Below are 22,550 nucleotides of genomic sequence, written 5' to 3' on the forward strand. Positions count from 1 at the left end.
GAGGGGCTCCCACTGTGCCGTGGTGGGCTGAAGGGCTCCTCAAGCACCACCAGAGTGGATGCTGTGGCCGAGGAGGTGCTGAGAGTGAGATCTGCTAGCACGTTGTCACCTCTCAGAATGACTTTCTATTTGTTTGTGTCCTCTTCAATTTCTTTCACCTATGTTTTAAAATTTTTATTGTAGAAATATTTCACCTTTTGTTTAACCTTATTCCTAGGCGTTTTATTATTTTTATAGCCGTTGTAAATGGGACTGGTTTCATGAAATCTTTTCAGCTGATTTATTATTGTTATGTAAAAACACTACTGATTTTTGTATGTTTTTTCTCTATCCTGCCACTTCAGCAAATTTGTGTATTAGTTCTAAGGGAATTTGGGAGGAGTCTTTAGGTATTTCTATATATAAGATCAAGTCATCTTCAGAGAGAAACCTTTTGACTTTCTCTTTCCCAGTTTGAATGCCATGTATTTACTTCTTTTACCTGATTGCTTTGAGTAGGAGTTCCAGTACTATGTAGAATAAGACTAGTGAACGTGAGCATAGTTGTCCAGTCCTTAGGGGAAACACATTCAGGTTTTCCCCAGTCTTTATGATGTTTGCTGTGTGTTTATCATATATGGTCATTATTGTGATGAGGCATGCTCTTTCTACATCTAATTTAACAATAGTTTTTATCACGAAGCATTGTTCAGTTTTGTTTTTTATTATTTTTAATTTTTGTGGGTACACAGTAGGTGTATATATTTATGGGGTACATAAGATGTTTTGATAAAGGCATGCAATGTGAAATAAGCACATCGTGGAGAATGGGGTATCCATCACCTCAATCATTTATCCTTTGAATTACAAGCAATCCAATTGTAATATTTAAGTTATTTTAAAATGTACAATTAAATTATAATTTACTATAGTCACTCGGTTGTGCTATCAAACAGTAAGTCTTATTCATTCATTCTAACAAAACTTTGTACCTATTAACCATCCTCACTTTCCCTCAGCCCCTCCACTACCCTTGCCAGTTTCTGGTAACCATTCTTCTACTCTCTATGCCCACTAATTCATTTTTTAAAAATTTAGATTCCATAACTAAGTGGGAACATGTGATGTTTGTCTTTCTCTGTCTGGTGTATTTTACTTAATATAATGATCTCCAGTTTCATCCATATTGTTGCAAATAACTGTATGTCACTATTTTATGGCTAAATAGTACTCCATTGTGTATGTGTGCCACATTTTCTTTATCCATTTGCCTGTTGATGGACACTTAAGTTGCTTCCAAATCTTAGCTATTGTACATAGTGTTGCAACAAACATAGGAGTGCAGATATCTCTTTGATACACTGATGTCTTTTATTTTGGGTGTGACCCAGTACCAGAATTGCTGAGTCATATGGTATTTCAATTTGTAATTTTTTGAGGAGTCTATAAACTGTTTTACATAGTGGTTGTACTAATACACATTTCCACTGACAGTGTACAAGCGTTCTATTTTCTCCACATCTTATCCAGCACTTGTTATTGCCTCTCTGTTGGATATAAGCCATTTTAACTGGGGTAAGACAATATATCATTGTAGTTTTGATTTGTGTTTCTCTGACAATCAATGATATTGAGCGCCTTTTCATATGCTTGTTTCCATTTGTATGTCTTCTTTTCAGACATACTTAAATTTCTCACCCATTTTTTAAAAATTAGATTATTAAACTCTTTTCCATTGAGTTGTTTGAGCTTTTTGTATATTCTGGTTATTAATCCCTTACCAGATGGGTAGTTGCAAATCGTTTCTTTTTTTTTTTCATTCAGTGGGTTGTCTTTTTACTTTGTTGTTTCTATTCTTTCCTGTGCAGAAATTCATGAACTTGATGTGATCCCATTGTCCATCTTTGCTTGGTTGCTTGTGTTTGTGAGGTACAGCTCAAGAAATCTTGGTACAGACCAATGTCCTGGAGGTTTTTCCTAATGTTTTCTTGTAGTAGTTTCATAGTTTGAAGTCTTATATTTAAATCTTTAAGTCATTTTGATTTCATTTTTGTATACAGTGAAAGAGAGGGGTAAAGTTTTGTTTGCATGTGGATATCCAGTTTCCCTAGCATCATTTATTGAAGAGACTGTCTGTAGTGTATGTTACTTGCACCTTTGTTCAAAATGAGTTCACGGTACGTGAGTGGATGCATTTCTGGGTTCTCTGTTCTCTTCCATTGGTCTATGTGTTTGTTTTTACGCCGGTACAATACTATTTTGGCTACTAGAGCTGTGTAGCATAATTTGAAATCAGGTAGTGTGATTCATCCAGTGTTGTTCTTTCTGATTAAGACAACTTTGTCTACTCCGGGTCTTTTGTGGTTTCATATATGTTTTAGAATTTTTTTTCTATTTCTGTGAAGAATGTCATTGGTATTTTGATAAAGATTTCACTGAATATGCAGGTTGCTTTGGGTAGAATGGACATTTTAACAATGAGATACCATCTCACACCAGTTAGAATGACAATCATTAAAAAGTCAGGAAACAACAGATGTGGAGAGGATGTGGAAAAATAGGAACACTTTTACACTGTTGGTGGGATCGTAAACTGGTTCAACTATTGTGGAAAACAGTATGGCGATTCCTCAAGGATCTAGAACTAGAAATACCGTATGACCCAGCCATCTCATTACTGGGGATATGCCCAAAGGATTATAAATCATGCTGCTATAAAGACACATGCACACATATGTTTATTGCGGCACTATTCACAATAGCAAAGACTTGGAATCAACCCAAATGTCCATCTGTGACAGACTGGATTAAGAAAATGTGGCACATATACACCATGGAATACCATGCAACCATAAAAAAGGATGAGTTCGTGTCCTTTGTAGGGACATGGATGCAGCTGGAAACCATCATTCTCAGCAAACTATCGCAAGAAGAGAAAACCAAACACCGCATGTTCTCACTCATAGGTGGGAATTGAACAATGAGATCACTTGGACTCTGGAAGGGGAACATCACACACCGGGGCCTATTATGGGGAGGGGGAGGGGGGAGGGATTGCATTGGGAGTTATACCTGATGTAAATGACAAGTTGATGGGTGGTGACGAGTTGATGGGTGCAGCACACCAACATGGCACAAGTATACATATGTAACAAACCTGCACGTTATACACATGTACACTAGAACTTAAAGTATAATAATAATAAAAAAGAAAATGTGGCACATATACACCATGGAATACTATGCAACCATAAGAATTGTCAGGAAACAGCAGAGGCTGGAGAGGATGTAGAGGAATAGGAGGATGCTTTTACACTGTTGGTGGGAGTGTAAATTAGTTCAATAATTGTGGAAGGCAGTGTGACAATTCCTCAAGGATCTAGAATCAGAAATAACATTTGACCCAGCAATCCCATTACTGGATATATACCCAAAGGATTATAAATCATTCTTCTATAAAGACACACGAGCCCATATGCTTGTTGCAGCACTGTTCACAATAGCAATGACTTGGAACAAACCCAAATGCCTGTCAATGATAGAGTGGATAAAGAAAATGTGGCACGTATACACCATGGAATACTATGTAGCCATATAAAGGATGTGCTCAAGTCTTTTTCGGGGACATGGATGAAGCTGGAAACCATCATTCTCAACAAAGTAACACAGGAACAGAAAACCAAACATCGACGGCATATTCTCACTCATAAGTGAGAGTTGAACAATGAGAACACATAGACACAGAGAGGGGAACATGACACACTGGGGCCTTTTGCAGAGTGGGAGGCTGGGGAGGGACAGCATTAGGAGAAATACCTAATGTAGATGATGGGTGATGAGTGCAGCAAACCACCATGGCACATGTATACCTATGTAACAAAGCTCCATGTTCTGCACATGTATCCCAGAATTTACAGTATTAAAAAATAAAAAAAAACAAAACGAGCAAACAAAAAAATATTGATTCTTTCAGTCAGTGAACATGGAATATTTTTCTTTATTTGGTATTTTCTTCCATTTCTGTCATCAATGTTTTACAGTTTTTATTATAGAGGTCTTTCACTTCTTTAGTTAATTGCTAGATATTTAATGTTATGTGTAGTTATTGTAGTTGGGATTACTTTTAAAATCTCTTATTTAGGTTCTTCATTGTTCCCATATAGAAGTACTGATTTTTATATAGTGATTTTGTATCCTGCAACTTTACTGAATTTGTTTATTGGTTCTAATTTTTTTTTGTAGTCTTAAGGTTTTTCCAAATATGAGCTATATCATTTGCAAACAAAGATAATTTGATTTCGTCTTTTCCAATTTGGATGTCTTTTATACCTTTCTCTTGTCTAATTGCTCTAGCTAGGACTTCCAGTACAATGCTGAATAACAGTGGTGACAGTGGGCATCCTTGTCGTGTTCCAGATTTTTTAGAAAGGCTTTCATTTTTTCCATATTCAGTATGATATTAATTTTGGGTCTGTTGTATAGGGTTTTTGTTATGCTGAGGTATGTTTCTTTTATCTCCAGTTTTTTGAGGGTTTTTCTCATGAAGAAACGTTATGTTATTTCAGCATTAATTGAAATGATCATATGGTTTTTATCCTTCACTCTTTTGATATGACATATCACATTATTTTATTTCTATGTTGAATCGCCATTGCATCCCATGGATACTCCCAACTTGGTCACAATGGATGACCTTTCTAAGTATTGTTGGACGCGATTTGCTAGTATTTTGTTGAGGAGTTTTGCATAAATATTGATTAGAGATATTGGCCTGTTTTCTTTTTTTGATGTGTCATTGTCTGGCTTTGGAATATGGGTAATAATGGCCTCATGGAATGAGTTTGGAAGTATTCCTTCTTCCTCTATTCTTTTGGAAGAGGTTGAGTAGGGTTGGTGATAGTTCTTTTTTAAATGTTTGGTAGAATTCAACAGTGAAGGTTTAAGGTCCTGGGCTTTTCTTTACTGGGGGAACTTTATCATAGCTTCGATCTCATTACTTGTTATTGAATTGTTAAGGTTCTGAATTTCTTCCTGGTTCAACTTTGGTAAGTTTTATGTGCCTAGGAATTTGTCCATTTCTTCTAGATTGTCCAGTTTATTAGAATATAGTTGCTCAGTAGCTACTAACAATTTTTTTGAATTTCTGTGGTATCGGTTGTAATATCTCCTTTTTCTTTTCTGATTTTATTTATTTGTGTCTCATTTTTTATTAGTCAGTCTGTGTAAAGTTTTGTCAATTTTGTTTAACTTTCCAAAAAATAACTTTTCATTTCATTGATCTTTTGTATTGTTTTCTTCACTTCAATTTAATTTCTTTCAGCTCTGATCTTTATTACTACTTTTCTTCTACTAATTTTGGTTTTGATTTTCTCTTGTATTTCTAGTTCTTTAAGATGCATTGTTAAATTGTTTATTTGAATGTTTTCCTCCTTTCTTCACGAAGGCACTTATAGCTATAAACTTCCATCTTAGTACTGCTTTTGGTGTATCTCATAAGTTTTGGTGTTTTGTGTTTTAAATAGCATATGTTTCAAGAAATTTTTCCGTTTCCTTCTTAATTTCATCACTGATCCACATGTCATTTAGGAGCATATTGTTTAATTTCCATGTATTTGTATAGTTTCCAAAATGTCTTTTGTTATTAATATCTAGTTTTATTTCCTCATAGTAAGAGAAGATAATTGATATTATTTCAGTTTTTGAATGTTTTTAGACTTGTTTTGTGATCTAATATGTAGTCTATTCTTGAGAACAATTTATGTGCTGAAAAAAAGAATGTGTATTTTGCAGCCATTGGATAAAATGTTCTGTAAATGTCTATTAGGTTCATTTGGTTTATAGTTGAGACTGAGTCGGATGTTTCTTTGTTGATTTTCTGTCTGGAAGTTGTGTCCAATGCTGAAAGTGGGGTGTTGAAGTCTCCAGCTATTATTGTATTGGGGCTTCTCTCTCTCTCTTTATCTCTAATAGTATTTCCTTTATATATCTCTGATAAAAGAAATACTTCAGTTGAGTTAAATGTAAAGGAGTTTAATTGAGCAATGGATGTTTCACAAATTGGTCAGCCTTCTGAGCCACAGTAGGCTCAGAGACTATAGTGCAGCCACACAGTAGAAGAAGACTTATGGATAGAAAAAGGAAAGTAACATACAGAAAACGGAAGCAAGGTACAGAAACAGCTACACTGGTTACAGCTTGGCTTTTGCCTTATTTGAGCAAGGTTCAAACAGTTTGCTACATTGATTGGCCAAAACTTGCTGACTGGCACAAGTGTAGACTACTGTCTGTTTACACTTCCACTTGTTATAGTTCACATTGTACAAAAAAACTTTTAGGCTGAACCTAAATATGCAAGGAGGTAGCTTTAGATTAAATCTGATTTAATATCTTGTAGCTCCAGTGTCAGGTGCGTATATATTAAAATTGTTGTATGCCTTTGCTGAACTGACCCCTTTATCATTATATACTGACCTTCCTGTCTCTTCTTATAGTTTTTGTCTTAACGTCTATTTTCTCTGATACAAATAAAGCAACTTCTGCTCTTTTTTGGTTTCCATTGGCTTGGAATATATCTTCCATTCATTTATTTTCAGTCTGTGCGTCTTCCTAGGTGAAATGTGTTTCCCCACCCCGTCCCCTTTTTTGTAGGCAACAGATCAATGGGTCTTGTTTTTAAGGCTGGCTAATCAATATCTTTCAATTCGAGCATCTAGCCCATTTACATTCAATGTTATTATTAAGTAAGGACTTACTCCTGCCATTTTTTAAATTTGTTTTCTTTTTTTTATGGTCATCTCTTTCTTCTTTCTTTCATTCTTATCTTCTTTTAGTAGATGTGATTTTCCCTGATGATATGATTTAGTTTCCTGTTTTTTTGTTTTTTATTGTTTTGCATCTCCATTGTATGCTTTTTGGTTTGAGGTTACAATAGGATTGCAAAGACTACCTTACAATCCATTACTTTAACCTGATAACAACTTGAAATTGTTTGGATAAACAAACAAGCAAAAAATAATAATTAAAACTCTATGCTTTAACTTTCTACCCTCAATTTTTATTTTTATTTTTTTTTGTTTCTAGTCATATCTTAATTTACTATGTCTTGAAAAGTTGTCGTTATTACTTTGATTCTTTTCTTTCTTCTTTCTATTTTGGATAAGAGTAGTTTACACATAACAGTTACAGTGTTATGATATTCTGTGTTTTTCTGTGTACCTACCATTACCAGTGAGTTTTCTACCTTCAGGTAATTTCTTATTGCTCATTAATGTCCTTTTCCCTCTGACTGAATGACTCTGTCATTTCTTGTAGGACAGGACTGGTGTTAACAAAGCTTTTCAGTTTTTATTTGTCTTGCAATGTCTTTATTTCTCTTTCTCATTTGAATAATATATTTGCTAGATATACCATTCTAAGATAACAGTTTTGTTTCCTTCAGCACTTTAAATGTGTCATGTCATTCTTGCCTGGCCTGTAAGGTTCCCACTGAAAAGTCTGCTGCCAGATATATTGGAGCTCCATTGTGTGTTCCTTGTTTCTTTTCTTTTGCTGCTTTTAGAATTCTTTCTTTATCCTTGACCTTTCAGAGATTGATTATTAAAAGTGCTGTGTGAGTCTTTCTTGGGTTAAACCTGCTTGGTGTTCTGTAACCTTTTTTTTTCTCCCTTGAGTGTTGATATCCTTCTCTAGGTTTGGAAAGTTCTCTGTTATTATTCTTTTGAATAAACTTTCTACCCCTATGTCTTTCTCTATCTCCATTTTAAGGCCTTTAACTTTAAGCCCCCAAAATTTTCCCTTTTGAGACTGTATTCTAAATCCTGTAGTCATGTTTTACTGTATTTTATTTTTTTACTCTTTTTTTGTATGTATCCTTAAATAGCCTGTTTCCAAGCTCATTGTATTTTTTTATTATACTTTAAGTTCTGGGATACATGTGCAGAATGTGCAGGTTTGTTACATAGGTATACACATGCCTTGGTGGTTTCTTGCACCCATGAACCTGTCGTCTACATTAGGTATTTCTTCTAATGCTATTCCTCCTCTAGCCCCCTACCCCCTGACAGGTCCCCGTGTGTGATGTTCCCCTCTCTGTGTCCATGTGTTCTCATTGTTCAACTCCCTAATTTTTTCTCTTGCTTTTATCAATTCTGGTATTTAAGGACTTTGGTGTATTTTTCAGTATGTCACTTGCATTTTCCAGCTCAGAAATTTCTGCTTGGTTATCTTTAATTATTTCAACCTCTTTGTTAAATTTATCTGATAGAATTGTAAATATCTTGTTTGTGGTATCTTAAATTTCTTTGATTTTCCTGAACACAGCCATTTGTATTTCCTGTTTGAAAAATCACATATCTGTTTCTCCAGGATAAGTCCCTGGTTCTTTATTTATTCATTTGGTGAGATCATGTTTTCCTGGATGTTGTTGATGCTAGTAGATGCTCATCAGTATCCCGGCATTGAAGAGTTAGGCCTTTATTGTAGTCTTCGCTGTCTGGGCTTACTTGTACTCATCCTTCTTGGGAAGGTTTTCCAGATATTTCAAAGGACTTGGTTGTTGTGATCTAAACTGTACCTGCTTTAGGGGGCACGCCAAGCTGAATAACATTGTGGTTCTTGCAGACTCACAGAGATATCACCTTGATGGTCTTAGAAAAACTCTAGGAGATTTCTCTGGATTACCAGACCAGGACTCTAGTTTTCTTCTCTTACTTTACTCAAAACAAAAAAATCTCTGTCTCTGTTCTGAGCCACCTAAATCTAGGGTGAATTGACAAAAGCCTCCCTGTGACCACAATCACTATGATGGTACTGGGTCAGACCTGAAGCCAGAACAGCACTGGGTCTCACCCATGGCCTGCTGTAAGCACTTTCTTGCTAATGCCTGTGTTTTATCTAGTCCCTGGGGTTCTAGAATCAACCAATGGCAAAACCAGCCAGGCCTATCTTCTTCATTCCAGAGTTGTGAGGTCCCCCAGGCTCCAGGTGGGTTCAGAGCTTTTATCCAAGATTCAGGGACTAGAGTAAAAAACCCTAGAAATCCACTTTGTGTTCTATTGTACTGTGGCTGACCTATCAGTCAAATCACAGGACCCAACCTCTCCCACTCTTCCCTCCCCTTTCCAAAGGCAGAGATGCCTCACCCCATAGTCACCACCACCCCAGGCCATGAAGAGTACTGCCAAACTACTGCTTATGTTCCCTTATACCCAAGGGCTTTTAAGTCAGTTTGTTGTAAATGCTGACTGACTTGAGACTCACTCGCAGGGCAGAGGGCTCCCCTCTGGTCTAGGGCATGTCCAGAAATGCTGTCCAAGGACCAAGTTCTAAAACCAGGGATCCAAAGATGTTGCCTGTTGCTCTACCACTTTGTGGTCTTGCTAGAGCCTAAGTCGCAAGACAAAGTCCCCTTTACTTTTTCCTGTACTTTTATCAAGCAGAAATTTCACCCTGTATCCACCACAGCTGGTAATCATTGAGTGTCACTTGAAGCCAGCAAGTCACAGAGGCTTACTGAAGGCCATTGACATAGTACCTGGGTATATTTTTGCCGGTTATTCAGAGACCAAGGGATTTTCAGTTAACAGGTGATGAATGCTGCTAGGCTTGGGTTATTTCCTTCAAAGAAGTGTGCTTCCTTCTGGCCCAGTGTTTACCTAGAATTGTTTTCTGGGATCTAGGGACTAAAACAGGAGCCTCAGGACTCTCTCATCAGTACCATATCTGGCTGCAGCTGAGCTGATATCCAAGATGCAAGGCAAGGATTTCCCCATTCTTCCCTTTCCTCTCCTCAAGTGGAAGGAAGGGGTCTCTTTTGTAGCTGTGAGCTGTGCACCCTGGATTTGGGGGAGGGATAATGCCAGCACTCTCTTAACCACATCAACTGATGTCTCATTAGGTTATGTGTCCCTCCAGTCCACTTTCTCTAGGCCCAGTTCAGCAATATGACTCGCCGAAGAGTTGCAGTCATTATAGCCTAGATTGTCTTTCAAGTTCATTTAGAGACACAGAGCACTGTAGTCCATAGTAATGAGGTTTGTGAAAACTCAGGTTTGGTCTGCTGGGATTGGTAATTCTCCTCAGCTAGGGTTGGTTTAAATGCTCTCTCCATGGGTGGGTGTCAGCTAAGTTTGGTCTGGTTTTGCTTTCTCCTCTAACAAGACAGGACTTAGTTCAATGCCTCACACTCGCTGTGTTCTCCCTCCTTCAGCATCCAGTGATGATCTCTGCACCATACCACTGCTGCATGGGGTGTGGTAGAGAGAGGTGGAATTTTCAATTCAATACTTTTTTTTCCCACCTCTTTAGTGCCTTTTTCAGTGATACAAAGACAAAACCAGGTACTCTGAGGGCTCATGTGATTTTTGTCTCTTAGGAAGGTTATTTTTTTCTGTGTAGATAGTTGTTAAAATTGTATCCCAGCAAGGGGGATGAGTGATGGAGTTTTTCATCCCACCATCTAGCTCCCCCTTTCTCCATTGTTGAGTATTATCAAATACTTTTTTTGTATCTATTGAGATCATCTTATAGTTTTTGTCCTTAATTTTGTTGATGTGATGTATCACATTAACTTGTATATGTTGAACCATCTTTGCATTCCTGGAATAAATCATACTTGATCACAGTGTATTATCTTTCTGATGTGTTGTTGAATTCAATTTGCTAGTATTTTGTTGACAATCTTTGCATTTATTTTCATCAGGGATATTAGCCTGTAGTTTTCTTTTTTTATTGTGCTCCTGTCTAATTTTAATATCAGGATAATACCAGCCTTATAGATTGAGTTACAAAGAATTCCTTCCTCTTCAAGTTTTTGAAATAGTTTGAGTAGAATTGCTGTTAGTTCATTTTTCAAAGTTTGGTAGAATATAACATTAAAGTCAGTCTCGAGTATAGTTTTTCTTGTTATTGGGAGATATTTTGCTACTGTTTCAATTGGATTACTCATTATTGGTCTGTTCAATTTTCTATTTCTTTATGGTTTAATCTTGTTAGAGTATATGTATCCAGGAATGTATTCATTTCATCTAGGTTTTCTAATTTGTAGAGTAAAATTATTATATTTCTTAAGAGCCCTAGGATTTTTGGAATAGTAAATTACCATTGGCTTCAATTAAAATCTCCAACTGTTTTAGCCCCTAACAAGAGAGTCAGCCTGTTTTGTTACTGCTTTGAAGCCTGGCATTGAGTTGTCTCTAGCTGTGAATGTCCTGGCATCTTCTGACAATAGAAGGTGGTTTTCTTTATATTGGCAAGGTTGTTTAGTGCATCCACCTTCTTTAATGATCTTAGCTAGATATTCTGGATACCTTGCTGTAGCTTCCACATCAGCACTTGTTGCTTCACCTTTCACTTTCATGTTATGGAGATAGCCTCTTCCTTTAAATCTGATAAACCACCTCTGCTAGCTTCAAAGTTTTCTTCTGAAGCTTTCTCAACACTCACCACCTTCATAGAGTTGAAGAGAGTTAGGGCCTTGCTCTGGATTAGGCTTTGTTTTAAGGGAATGTTGTGACTTGCTTGGTCTTCTATCCAGACCAGTAAAACTTAATTCATGCCATCAATAAGGCTGTTTTGCTTTCTTATCATTCTTGTGTTCACTGGAGTAGCATTTTAAATTTATTTTAAGACTTTTTTTCTGTATTCACACCTTGGTTAACTGACTCAAAAACCCTAGTTCTGGCTTTTCCCGCCTTTTGATGTGGTTACTTTCAGTAAACTGAGTAGTCTTAGTAAATGTAATTATTTTTAGCTTTGATTTAAAGTGATAAAGGTATGACTTTTTCATGTGAACACTTAGAGGCCATTTTAGGGTTACTAACTGATTTAATTTATATATTGTTGTGTCTGAGCAAATGGAGAAGCCTGAGGAATAGAGAGAGAGATGGAGGAATGACTGGTCAGTGGAGCAGTCAGAACACACACAAAATGTATTAAGTTCACCATCTAATATAAGCATGGTTCATAGCACCTCAAAACAACTAAAACAGTCTGGATGCAGTGGCTCATACCTGTACTTCCTGCATTTGGGAGGCCAAGGAAGGCAGATCACCTGATGTCAGGATTTTGGGACCAGTGTAGCCAACATGGTGAAACCTCATCTCTACTAACAATACAAAAATTACCCAAGCATGGTGTGGATCACCTGTAATCCCAGCTACTCAGGAAGTTGAAGCAGGAGAATTGTTTGAGCTCAGCAGAAAGATGTTGCAGTCAACTGAGATCACACAACTACACTCCAGCCTGAAAGACAGAGCAAGACTCTGCCTGAAAAGAAAAGAAAAAAGAATTACAGATCTTTTCCAAGATGGCCAAATAGGAGCAGTTCCAGGCTACAGCTCCCAATGTGAGTTACACAGAAGACAGGTGATTTCTGCATTTCCAACTGAGGTACCAGGTTCATCTCACTGGCACGTTGGACAGTGGGTGCAGGACAGTGGGTGCAGCCAACCGAGCAAGAGCTGAAGCAGGGTGAGGCGTATCCTCACCTGGGAAGTGCAGGGGGTAAGGGAATTCCCTTTCCTAGCCAGGGGAAACCATGACACACAGCACCTGGAAGATCGGGTCACTCCCACCCTAATACTGTGCTTTACCAAGGGTCTTAGCAAACGGCACACCAGGAGATTATATCTTGCACCCGGCTCAGAGGGTCCCATGCCCACTGGGCCTCCCTCATTGCTAGCACAGCAGTCTGAGATCTAACTGCAAGGTGGCAGTGAGGCTGGGGGAGGGGCGCCCGTCATTGCTGAGGCTTGAGTAGGTAAACAAAGCTGCCAGGAAGCTCGAATTGGGTGGAGCCCACCGCAGCTCAAGGAGGCCTGCCTTCCTCTGTAGACTCTACCTCTGGGGACAGGGCATAGTCAAACAAAAGGCAGCAGAAACTTCTGCAGATTTAAATGTCCCTGTCTGATAGCTTTGAAGAGAGTGGTGGTTCTTCCAGCATGGACTTTGAGATCTGAGAACGGACAGACTGCCTCCTCAAGTGGGTCTCTGACCCCCCAAGTAGCCTAACTGGGAGACATCCCCCAGTAGGGGCAGACTGACACCTCACATGGCCGGGTACAACTCAGAGACAAAGCTTGCAGAGGAACAATCATGCAGCATATTTGCTCTTCAGCAACATTCACTCTTCTGCAGCATCCACTACTGATACCCAGGCAAACAGGGTCAGTAGTGGACCTCCAGCAAACTCCAACAGACCTGCAGCAGAGGGTTACAATGGTTAGAAGGAAAACTAACACACAGAAAGGACATCCACACCAAAACCCCATCTGTACGTCACCATGATCAAAGAACAAAGGTAGACAAAACCACAAAGATGGGGAAAAAACAAAGCAGAAAAGCTGAAAACTCTAAAAATCAGAGGGTCTTTCCCCTCCAAAGGAACGCAGCTCCTCACCGGCAATGGAACAAAGCTGGAGGGAGAATGACTTTAATGAGTTGAGAGAAGAAGGCTTCAGAGGATCAAACTTTTCCGAGCTAAAGGAGGAAGTTGGAAAACATTGCAAAGAATTTTAAAACCTTGAAAAAAGATTAGAAGAAATGCTAACTAGAATAACCAATGTAAAGAAGTCCTTAAATGACCTGATAGAGCTGAAAACCATGGCATGAGAACCATGTGAGAAATTCACAAGCTTCAGTAACCGATCCAGTCAACTGGAAGAAAGGGTATCAGTGATTGAAAATCAAATTCATGAAATGAAGAGAGAAGTTTAGACAAAAATGAGTAAAAAGAAACTAACAAAGCCTTCAAGAAATATGGGACTAAGTGAAAAGACCAAATCTACCTCTGATTGGTGTACCTGAAAGTGACAGGGAGAATGGAACCAAGTTGGAAAACACTCTGCAGGATATTATCCAGGAGAAATACCCCAACGTAGCAAGGAAGGCCAACATTCAAATTCAGGAAACACAGAGAATGACACAAAGATACTCTTCGAGAAGAGCAACCAGAAGACACACAATTGTCAGATTCACCAAAGTTGAAATGAAGGAAAAAATGTTAAGGGCAGTCAGAGAGAAAGGTCGGGTTACCCACAAAGGGAAGACGATCAGACTAACAGTGAATCTCTCGGCAGAAACTCTACAAGCCAGAAGAGTGGGGGCCAATATTCAACATTTTTAAAGAAAAGAATTTTAAACCCAGAATTTCATATCCAGCCAAATTAAGTTTCATAAGTGAAGGAGAAATAAAATCCTTTACAGACAAGCAAATGCTGAGAGATTATGTCACCACCAGGCCTACCCTACAAGAGCTCCTGAAGGAAGCACTAAACATAGGAAGGAACAACCAGTACCAGCCATTGCAAAAATATGCCAAAATGAAAAGACCATCGAGGCTAGGAAGAAACTGCATCAACTAACAAACAAAATAACCAGCTAACATCATAATGACAGGATCAAATTCACACATAACAATATTAACCTTAAATGTAAATGGACTAAATGCTACAATTAATAGACACAGATTGACAAGTTGGATAAAGAGTCAAGACCCATCAGTGTGCTGTATTCAGGAGACCCATCTCACGTGCAGAGACACACATAGGCTCAAAATAAAGGGTTGGAGGAAGATCTACCAAGCAAATGGAAAATAAAAAGGCAGAGATTGCAATACTAGTCTCTGACAAAACAGACTTTAAACCATCAAAGATCATAAGAGACAAAGAAGGCCATTACATAATGGTAAAGGCATCAATTCAACAAGAAGATCTAACTATCATAAATATATATGCACTCAATACAGGAGCACCCAGATTTATAAAGCAAGTCCTTAGAGACTTACAAAGAGACTTAGACTCCCATACAATAATAATGGGAGACTTCAACACCCCACTGTCAACATTAGACAGATCAACGATACAGAAAGTTAACAAGGATATCCAGGAATTGAACTCATCTCTGCACCAAGTGGAACTAATAGACATCTACAGAACTCTCCATCTCCAATCAACAGAATATACTTTCTTTTCAGCACCACATTGCACTTATTCCAAAATTCACCACATAGTTGGAAGTAAAGCACTCCTCAGCAAATGTTAACAAACTGTCTCTCAGACCACAGTGCCATCAAACTAGAACTCAGGATTAAGAAAAGTGCTCAAAACTGCTCAACTACATGAAAAATGAGCAACCTGCTCCTGAATGACTACTGGGTACATAAAGAAATGAAGGCAAAAATAAAGATGTTCTTTGAAACCAATGAGAACAAAGAGACAACATACCAGAATCTCTGGGAGTGTGTAGCAGGAAATTTATAGCACTAAATGCCCACAACAGAAAGAAGGAAAGATCTAAAATTGACACCCTAACATGGTAATTAAAAGAACTAGAGAAGCAACAGCAAACACATTCAAAAGCTAGCAGAAGGCAAGAAATAACTAAGATCAGAGCAAAACTGAAGGAGATAGAGACACAAAAAACCCTCCAAAAAATAAATGAATCCAGGAGCTGGTTTTTTGAAAACATCAACAAAATTGATAGACAGCTGTCAAGACTAATAAAGAAGAAAAGAGAGAAGAATGAAGTAAACACAATAAAAAATGATAAAGGGGATATCACCGCAGACCCCACATAAATGCAAAGTAGCATCAGAGAATACTATAAACACCTTTATGCAAATAAATTAGAAAACCTAGACGAAATTGATAAATTCCTGGACACATACACTCTCCCAAGACTAAATCAGGAAGAAGTTGAATCCCTGAATAGACCAATAGCAGGCTCTGAAATTGAGGGAATAATTAGTAGCCTACCAACCAAAAAAATCCCAGGACCAGATGGATTAACAGCTGTATTCTACCAGCGGTGCAAGGAGGAGCCAGTACCATTCCTTCTGAAACTATTCCAATCAATACAAAAAGAGGTAATCCTCCCTAACTCATTTAATGAAGTCTATATCATTCTGATTCCAAAGCTTGGCAGAGACACAACAAAAAAGATAATTTTAGACCAATATCCCTCATGACCATTGATGCCAAAATCCTCAGTAAAATACTGGCAAACCAATCCAGCAGCACATCAAAAAGCTTATCCAACATTATCAAGTGGACTTCATCCCTGGGATGCAAGGATGGTTCAACATACACGAATCAGTAAACGTAATCCAGCCTATCAACAGAACCCAAGAGAAAAACCACAAGATTATCTCAATAGATGCAGAAAAGGCCTTTGACAAAATTCAACAGCCTTTCATGCAAACAACTCTCAATAAATTCGGTATTGACGGAATGTATCTCAAAATAATAAGAGTTATTAAGGAAAAACCCACAGACAATATCATACTGAATGGGCAAGAACTGGAAGCATTCCCTTTGAAAACTGGCACAAGACAGGGATGCCCTCACTCACCACTCCTATTCAACATAGTGGTGGAAGTTCTGGCTAGGGCAATCTGGCAGGAGAAAGAAACAAAGTGTATTCAATTAGGAAAAGAGGAAGTCTAATTTTCCCTGATTGCAGATGACATGATTGTTTATTTAGAAAGCCTCACCGTCTCAGCCCAAAATCTCTTTAAGCTGGTAAGCAACTTCAGCAAAGTCTCAGGATACAAAATTAATGTGCAAAAATGACAAGCATTGTTATACACCAATAACAGACAAACACAGAGCCAAATCATGAGTGAACTCTCATTCACAATTGCTTCAAATAGAATGAAATACCTAGGAATCCAACTTACAAGGATGTGAAGGACCTCTTCAAGAAAAACTACAAACCACTGGTCAAGGAAATAGAAGAGGACACAGACAAATGGAAGAATATTCCATGCTCATGGATAGGAAAAATCAATTTTGTGAAAATGGCCATAGTGCCCAAGGTAAGTTATAGATTCAATGCCATCCCCATTAAGCTACCAATGACTTTCTTTGCTGAATTGGAAAAAACTACTTTAAAATTCATATGGAAATGAAAAAGAGCCCGCATTGCCAAGACAATCCTAAGACAAAACAACAAAGCCGGAGGCATTATGCTACCTGACTTCAAACTATACTACAAGGCTACAGTAACCAAAACAGCATGGTAATGCTACCAAAACAGAGATATAGACCAATGGAACAGAACAGAGCCCTCAGAAATAATACCACACATCTACAACCATGTGATCTTTGACAAACCTGAGAGAAACAAGAAATGGGGAAAGGATTCCCTATTTAATAAATGGTGCTGGGAAAATTGGCTAGCCATAAGTAGAAAGCTGAAACTGGATCCCTTCCTTACACCTTATACAAAAATTAACTCAAGATGGATTAGGGACTTAAATGTTAGACCTAATACCATAAAATCCTACAAGAAAACCTTGGCAATACCATTCAGGATATAGACATGGGCAAGGACTTCGTGTCTATAGCACCAAAAGCAATGGCAACAAAAGCCAAAATTGACAAATGGGATCTAATTAAACTAAAGAGCTTCTGCACAGCAAAAGAAACTACCATCAGAGTGAAAAGGCAACCTACAGAATGGGAGAAAATTTTTGCAATCTACTCGTGTGACAAAGGGCTAATATCCAGAACCTACAAAGATCTCAAACAAATTTACAAGAAAAAAAACAAACAACCCCATCAAAACGTGGGCAAAGGATATGAACAGACACTTCTCAAAAGAAGATATTTATGCAGCCAATAGACACATGAAAAAATGCTCATCATCACTGGCCATCAGAGAAATGCAAATCAAAACCACAATGAGATACCATCTCACACCAGTTAGAATGGTGATCATTAAAAAGTCAAGAAACAATACGTGCTGGAGAGGATGTAGAGAAATAGGAACAGTTTTGCACTGTTGTTTGGCCTGTAAACTAGTTCAACCATTGTGGAAGCCAGTGTGGAGATTCCTCAAGGATCTAGAACTAGAAGTACCATATGACCCAGCCATCCCATTACTGGGTATATACCCAAAGGATTATAAATCATGCTGCTATAAAGACACATGCACACGTATGTTTATTGCGGCACTATTCACAATAGCAAAGACTTGGAATCAACCCAAATGTCCATCTGTGACAGACTTGATTAAGAAAATGTGGCACATATACACCATGGAATACTATGCAGCCAGAAAAAAGGATGAGTTCGTGTCCTTTGTAGGGATATGGATGCAGCTAGAAACCATCATTCTCAGCAAACTATTGCAAGGACAGAAAACCAAACAGCACATGTTCTCACTCACGGGTGGTAATTGAACTATGAGAACACTTGGACACAAGAAGAGGATCATCACACACTGGGTCCTATTTTGGGAAGGGGGAAAGGGGGAGGGATAGCATTAGGAGATATACCTAATGTAAATGACGCGTTAATGGGTGCAGCACACCAGCATGGCAGATGTATACATATGTAACAAACCTGCACGTTGTGCACATGTACCTTAGAACTTACAGTATGATAATAATAATAAAACAATTACAACAGTAACAGCAAAGATCACTCGTTACAGATTACCACAGCAGACACAATAATAATGAAAAAGTTTGAAATATTTTGAGAATTACCAAATTGTAACAAAGAAACAGTAAGTGAATACATTGTGTTGTAAAAATGACAACGATAGATTTTCTTGGTACGTGATTGACACAAATCTGAAAGCAATATTTGTGAATTGCAATAGGGTAAAGATAAATAAAATGATGTATGCATTTATCTCATTATTTAAGATGGCCCTCATCATAAAAAATTCTTTTGTTCTGAAGGATAGATTTTCTTGGCTAGGAGAAGAGTAATTTTGTTTAAAAATATGTGCAAGGTTGCCAATTCCATGGATTTGAACCATTTTAGAAAGGTACAATTTTATCACAGCACTGGGTAAATCAGTTTCAATAAATTACAGCTAGTTTATTACAGAATAGATCATAATTGAGAGAAAAAAATGTTGAAACATTTTGTGCTCAGGAAAATTTCTACAGGAATTTCTTCTCTTCCTTAAATAGATGAGTTTTGGAGGCTAAATGATAAAATACCTCAAAGATTGGCATTCTCCAAGTTAGGTGGATATTTGTGTCAACCAGTCTTTCTTTATTCAGGGATACATTTTTCCTGAAATTCAAGTAAGGAAGCATCCAGTTTACTTAGTTTATAGAAACATTATTTATATATTATTTGAAATGGTAATGTTTTATACACAATCTATATTGGTATCACTGCTGACGAGTTGATGGGTGCAGCACACCAACATGGCACAAGTATACATATGTAACAACCTGCACGTTATGCACATGTACCCTAGAACTTAAAGTATAATAAAAAATAAAAAATAATAAAATAAAATAAAATAAAATAACAATGTTTTGTAAGCAATCACAATTAATTGATGATACATCTATATGGTAGATAGTTCCACAGGCATTAAATGATATAATAAAAGTTTTCAATTATAAGATCTTTTAAAAAGTTCAGAAGAATATGTAAACATGCTTATGAGATGTAAACAATACAAAATCAGATAATTAAATTATGTATATCATATGATCACAATTATATCAAAGTGTGCACAAAGAAAACTCATTGGAGAGACTGCTTTAAACTTTTGACAGTACTACTCTCTCTTGCTTATGGGATAAATGATGATGTTTATTTTTGTCTTTAACATTTTCTGTTTTTCAAATTTTATATAATGACTGGTGTATATTTTACAGCTATTGAAAAGTTATTAAAAAGAAAAAATCATGAAGAAAAGAAACAGAAAATAGATCATGGAGTCTGTCTTATCTTCTTTTCCTGTGTAATCAAGAAAGCCTAGGCAGAGTATTATTATTGGTAAGTTCTGGAAAATCTCCCTTAGATGCAAATCCCAGATGAAAAACACTCTTATTAAGTGAAATATACTTGTTTCAACTGTAGGTGTTTATCAAAAACAAAAGGCGGGAGAAAGAGATAGCTCTATCAGTGGAGCAATACTGCCACCAAAAGAAAAATATTGAGAAAAGCTCCATAACAAGAGAGAGAAAAACAGAGCAAGAGAAGGGTAGAAGAGAAAATTGGGAGGTTTCATACATAGACTACTTGGTTTTCTGCTTTAGCTGACGTCACTCATCAGTGATCATAAGGGAACCAGTTTTACCCCTTAGTTGTCACTAATGAAATAGGTATGGCTGGTCCAGCCTTGAGCCATTTGAGAGATTGGAAGGAGGCAGATCTCTGAGTGGCTGGGAATTCTCACTAGAGAAAATAAACGGTCATATGTCAAAGAGATGGGATGATGGGATTTGCTAAACAAGCTGATTAGAATCAAGATCTCTGGGGGGGGGAGGTTGCAGAACTCTGAGTTGTGAAATTGTATTTCCTGGAGTGCTAGGGTTTCAGCAAAAGTGGCACAGGAAACTCCTCATTTAATAGTGTATCTTTTTTTAATGTATTGAAAATGTACATGTAATTTTGTTTGAAGAATAAAGCAATACCAAAACCGGTAGCCTGAAGTACAATCTAGTTTTTTCTGCTTGATTTTGTGTGTTTACAGGGTCATAACAAATGGGAAGTTCAATTTGGTTTATGGGATTAGGACTGGAGCATTCATCTGCTTCACTTGCTCCTTTCCCCATAATTAGATTAAATCAGGAAGTCCCTAGGTTCATTCACTTTTGCAATACACTATACATTTTGGGGTACTCTGGAGGTAAAAGATGGGTTCCAATTATGACGTTAGATGGGTCCCAATTATGATGTTAGTGCTTCCCATAGCACCACTGGGAATTCAAAACTCACTTCCCTATGTGCTCCGATTTCTCACCTGGGGTTGTGACAAGTCATAAAAGGTATAATAAAGAGGGAAGGCCTGAGTATTTTAAGCAGTGGAATGACATGCCTACCAATATTGAGACATAAATCCATGGTAATTAATATAAGTGCAGAAATAGTCTGACAGAACACTGGGACAGAGTGTATTAGCTCGTTTTCACACTGTTATACAGATACTACCTGAGACTGGGTAATTTTCAAATCAAGTAGCTTTATTTGACTCACACTACTGTATGACTGTGGAGGCCTCAGGAAACTTACAATTATTACAGAAGGCTAAGCAGAAGCATGCACCTTCTTCACAAGGTGGCAGGAGAGGCGGTGAGCTAAAGGGAAGTGCCACACTTTAAAACCATCAGATCTCATGAGAACTCCCTTGCTATCATGAGAACAGCATGGGGAAAACTGCCCCCATAGATACAATTACTTTCCACCAGGTACCTCCCTTGACACATGGGGATTACAATTCAAAATGAGATTTGGGTGGGGACACAAGAGCCAAACCATATAACAGGTTTAAAACAGTTCCAAGTTTATATAATTTAATATATAACACAGGAAATATTTTAAATTATTAGGTAAGGATAGACTAACAATTTATTGATATTGAAACAATGAGCTGACCACTGGAAATAAATTAATTTATCAAATAGTTAAATATTTTAAATGTACAAAACAAAACTCCAGAGGTATTAAAAATAAATATTGATAAAGAATTTAAAAATCATGGTTTGGGGAAAGGTTTTTTTCTAAATATGGCGTAAAAGCCACAAACTGTAATAAAAATGATTGATAAGTTTGACTATATAAATATTGTAGTTCTCCTTGAAGAGGTCCTTTACATCCCTTGTAAGTTGGATTCCTAGGTATTTTATTCTCTTTGAAGCAATTGTGAATGGAAGTTCATTCCTGATTTGGCTCTCTGCTTGTCTGTTACTGGTGTATAAGAATGCTTGTGATTTTTGCACAATAATTTTGTATCCTCAGACTTTACTGAAGTTGCTTATCAGCTTAAGGAGATTTTGGGCTGAGACAATGGGGTTTTCTAAATATACAATCATGTCATCTGCAAACAGGAACAATTTGACTTCTTCTTTTCCTAACTGAATACCCTTTATTTCTTTCTCTTGCCTGATTACCCTAGCCAGAACTTTCAACACTATGTTGAATAGCAGTGGTGAGAGAGGGCATCCCTGTCTTGTGCCAGTTTTCAAAGGGAATGCTTCCAGTTTTTGCCCATTCAGGATGATATTGGCTGTGGGTTTGTCATAAATAGCTCTTATTATTTTGAGATATGTTCCATCAATACCGAATTTATTGAGCGTTTTTAGCATGAAGGGCTGTTGAATTTTGTCAAAGGCCTTTTCTGCGTCTATTGAGATAATCATGTGGTTTTTGTCTTTGGTTCTGTTTATATGCTGGATTATGTATATTGATTTGCGTATGTTGAACCAGCCTTGCATCCCAGGGATGAAGCGCACTTGATCATGGTGAATAAGCTTTTTCATGTGCTGCTGGATACGGGTTGCCAGTATTTTATTGCGGATTTTTGCATCGATGTTCATCAGGGATATTGGTTTAAAATTCTTTTTTTTGTTGTGTCTCTGCCAAGCTTGGTATCAGGATGATATTGGCCTCATACAGTGAAATAAAAGAGGACACAAACAAATGGAAGAACATACCATGCTCATGGATAGGAAGAATCAATATCGTGAAAATGGCCATACTGCCCAAGGTTATTTATCGATTCAATGCCATCCCCATCAAGCTACCAATGAGTTTCTTCACAGAATTGAAAAAACGGCTTTAAAGTTCATATGGAACCAAAAAAGAGCCCGCATT

General features: G+C 37.5%; 1 long non-coding RNA gene across 1 annotated transcript in view; it reads left to right on the forward strand.

Moving 5' to 3' along the window:
• LOC117077954 overlaps positions 1 to 19,727 on the forward strand; it is a 349,959-nt gene extending 330,232 nt beyond the window's left edge. The window contains exon 3 of the long non-coding RNA XR_004434877.1: positions 19,610 to 19,727. This is a non-coding gene — a long non-coding RNA (uncharacterized LOC117077954). The remainder of the gene's footprint in view (positions 1 to 19,609) is intronic.
• Positions 19,728 to 22,550: the final 2,823 nt, after the last annotated feature.

The sequence above is a fragment of the Trachypithecus francoisi genome, unplaced genomic scaffold (assembly GCF_009764315.1).
Source record: "Trachypithecus francoisi isolate TF-2019V2 unplaced genomic scaffold, Tfra_2.0 Lachesis_group6, whole genome shotgun sequence".
NCBI lineage: Eukaryota > Metazoa > Chordata > Mammalia > Primates > Cercopithecidae > Trachypithecus > Trachypithecus francoisi.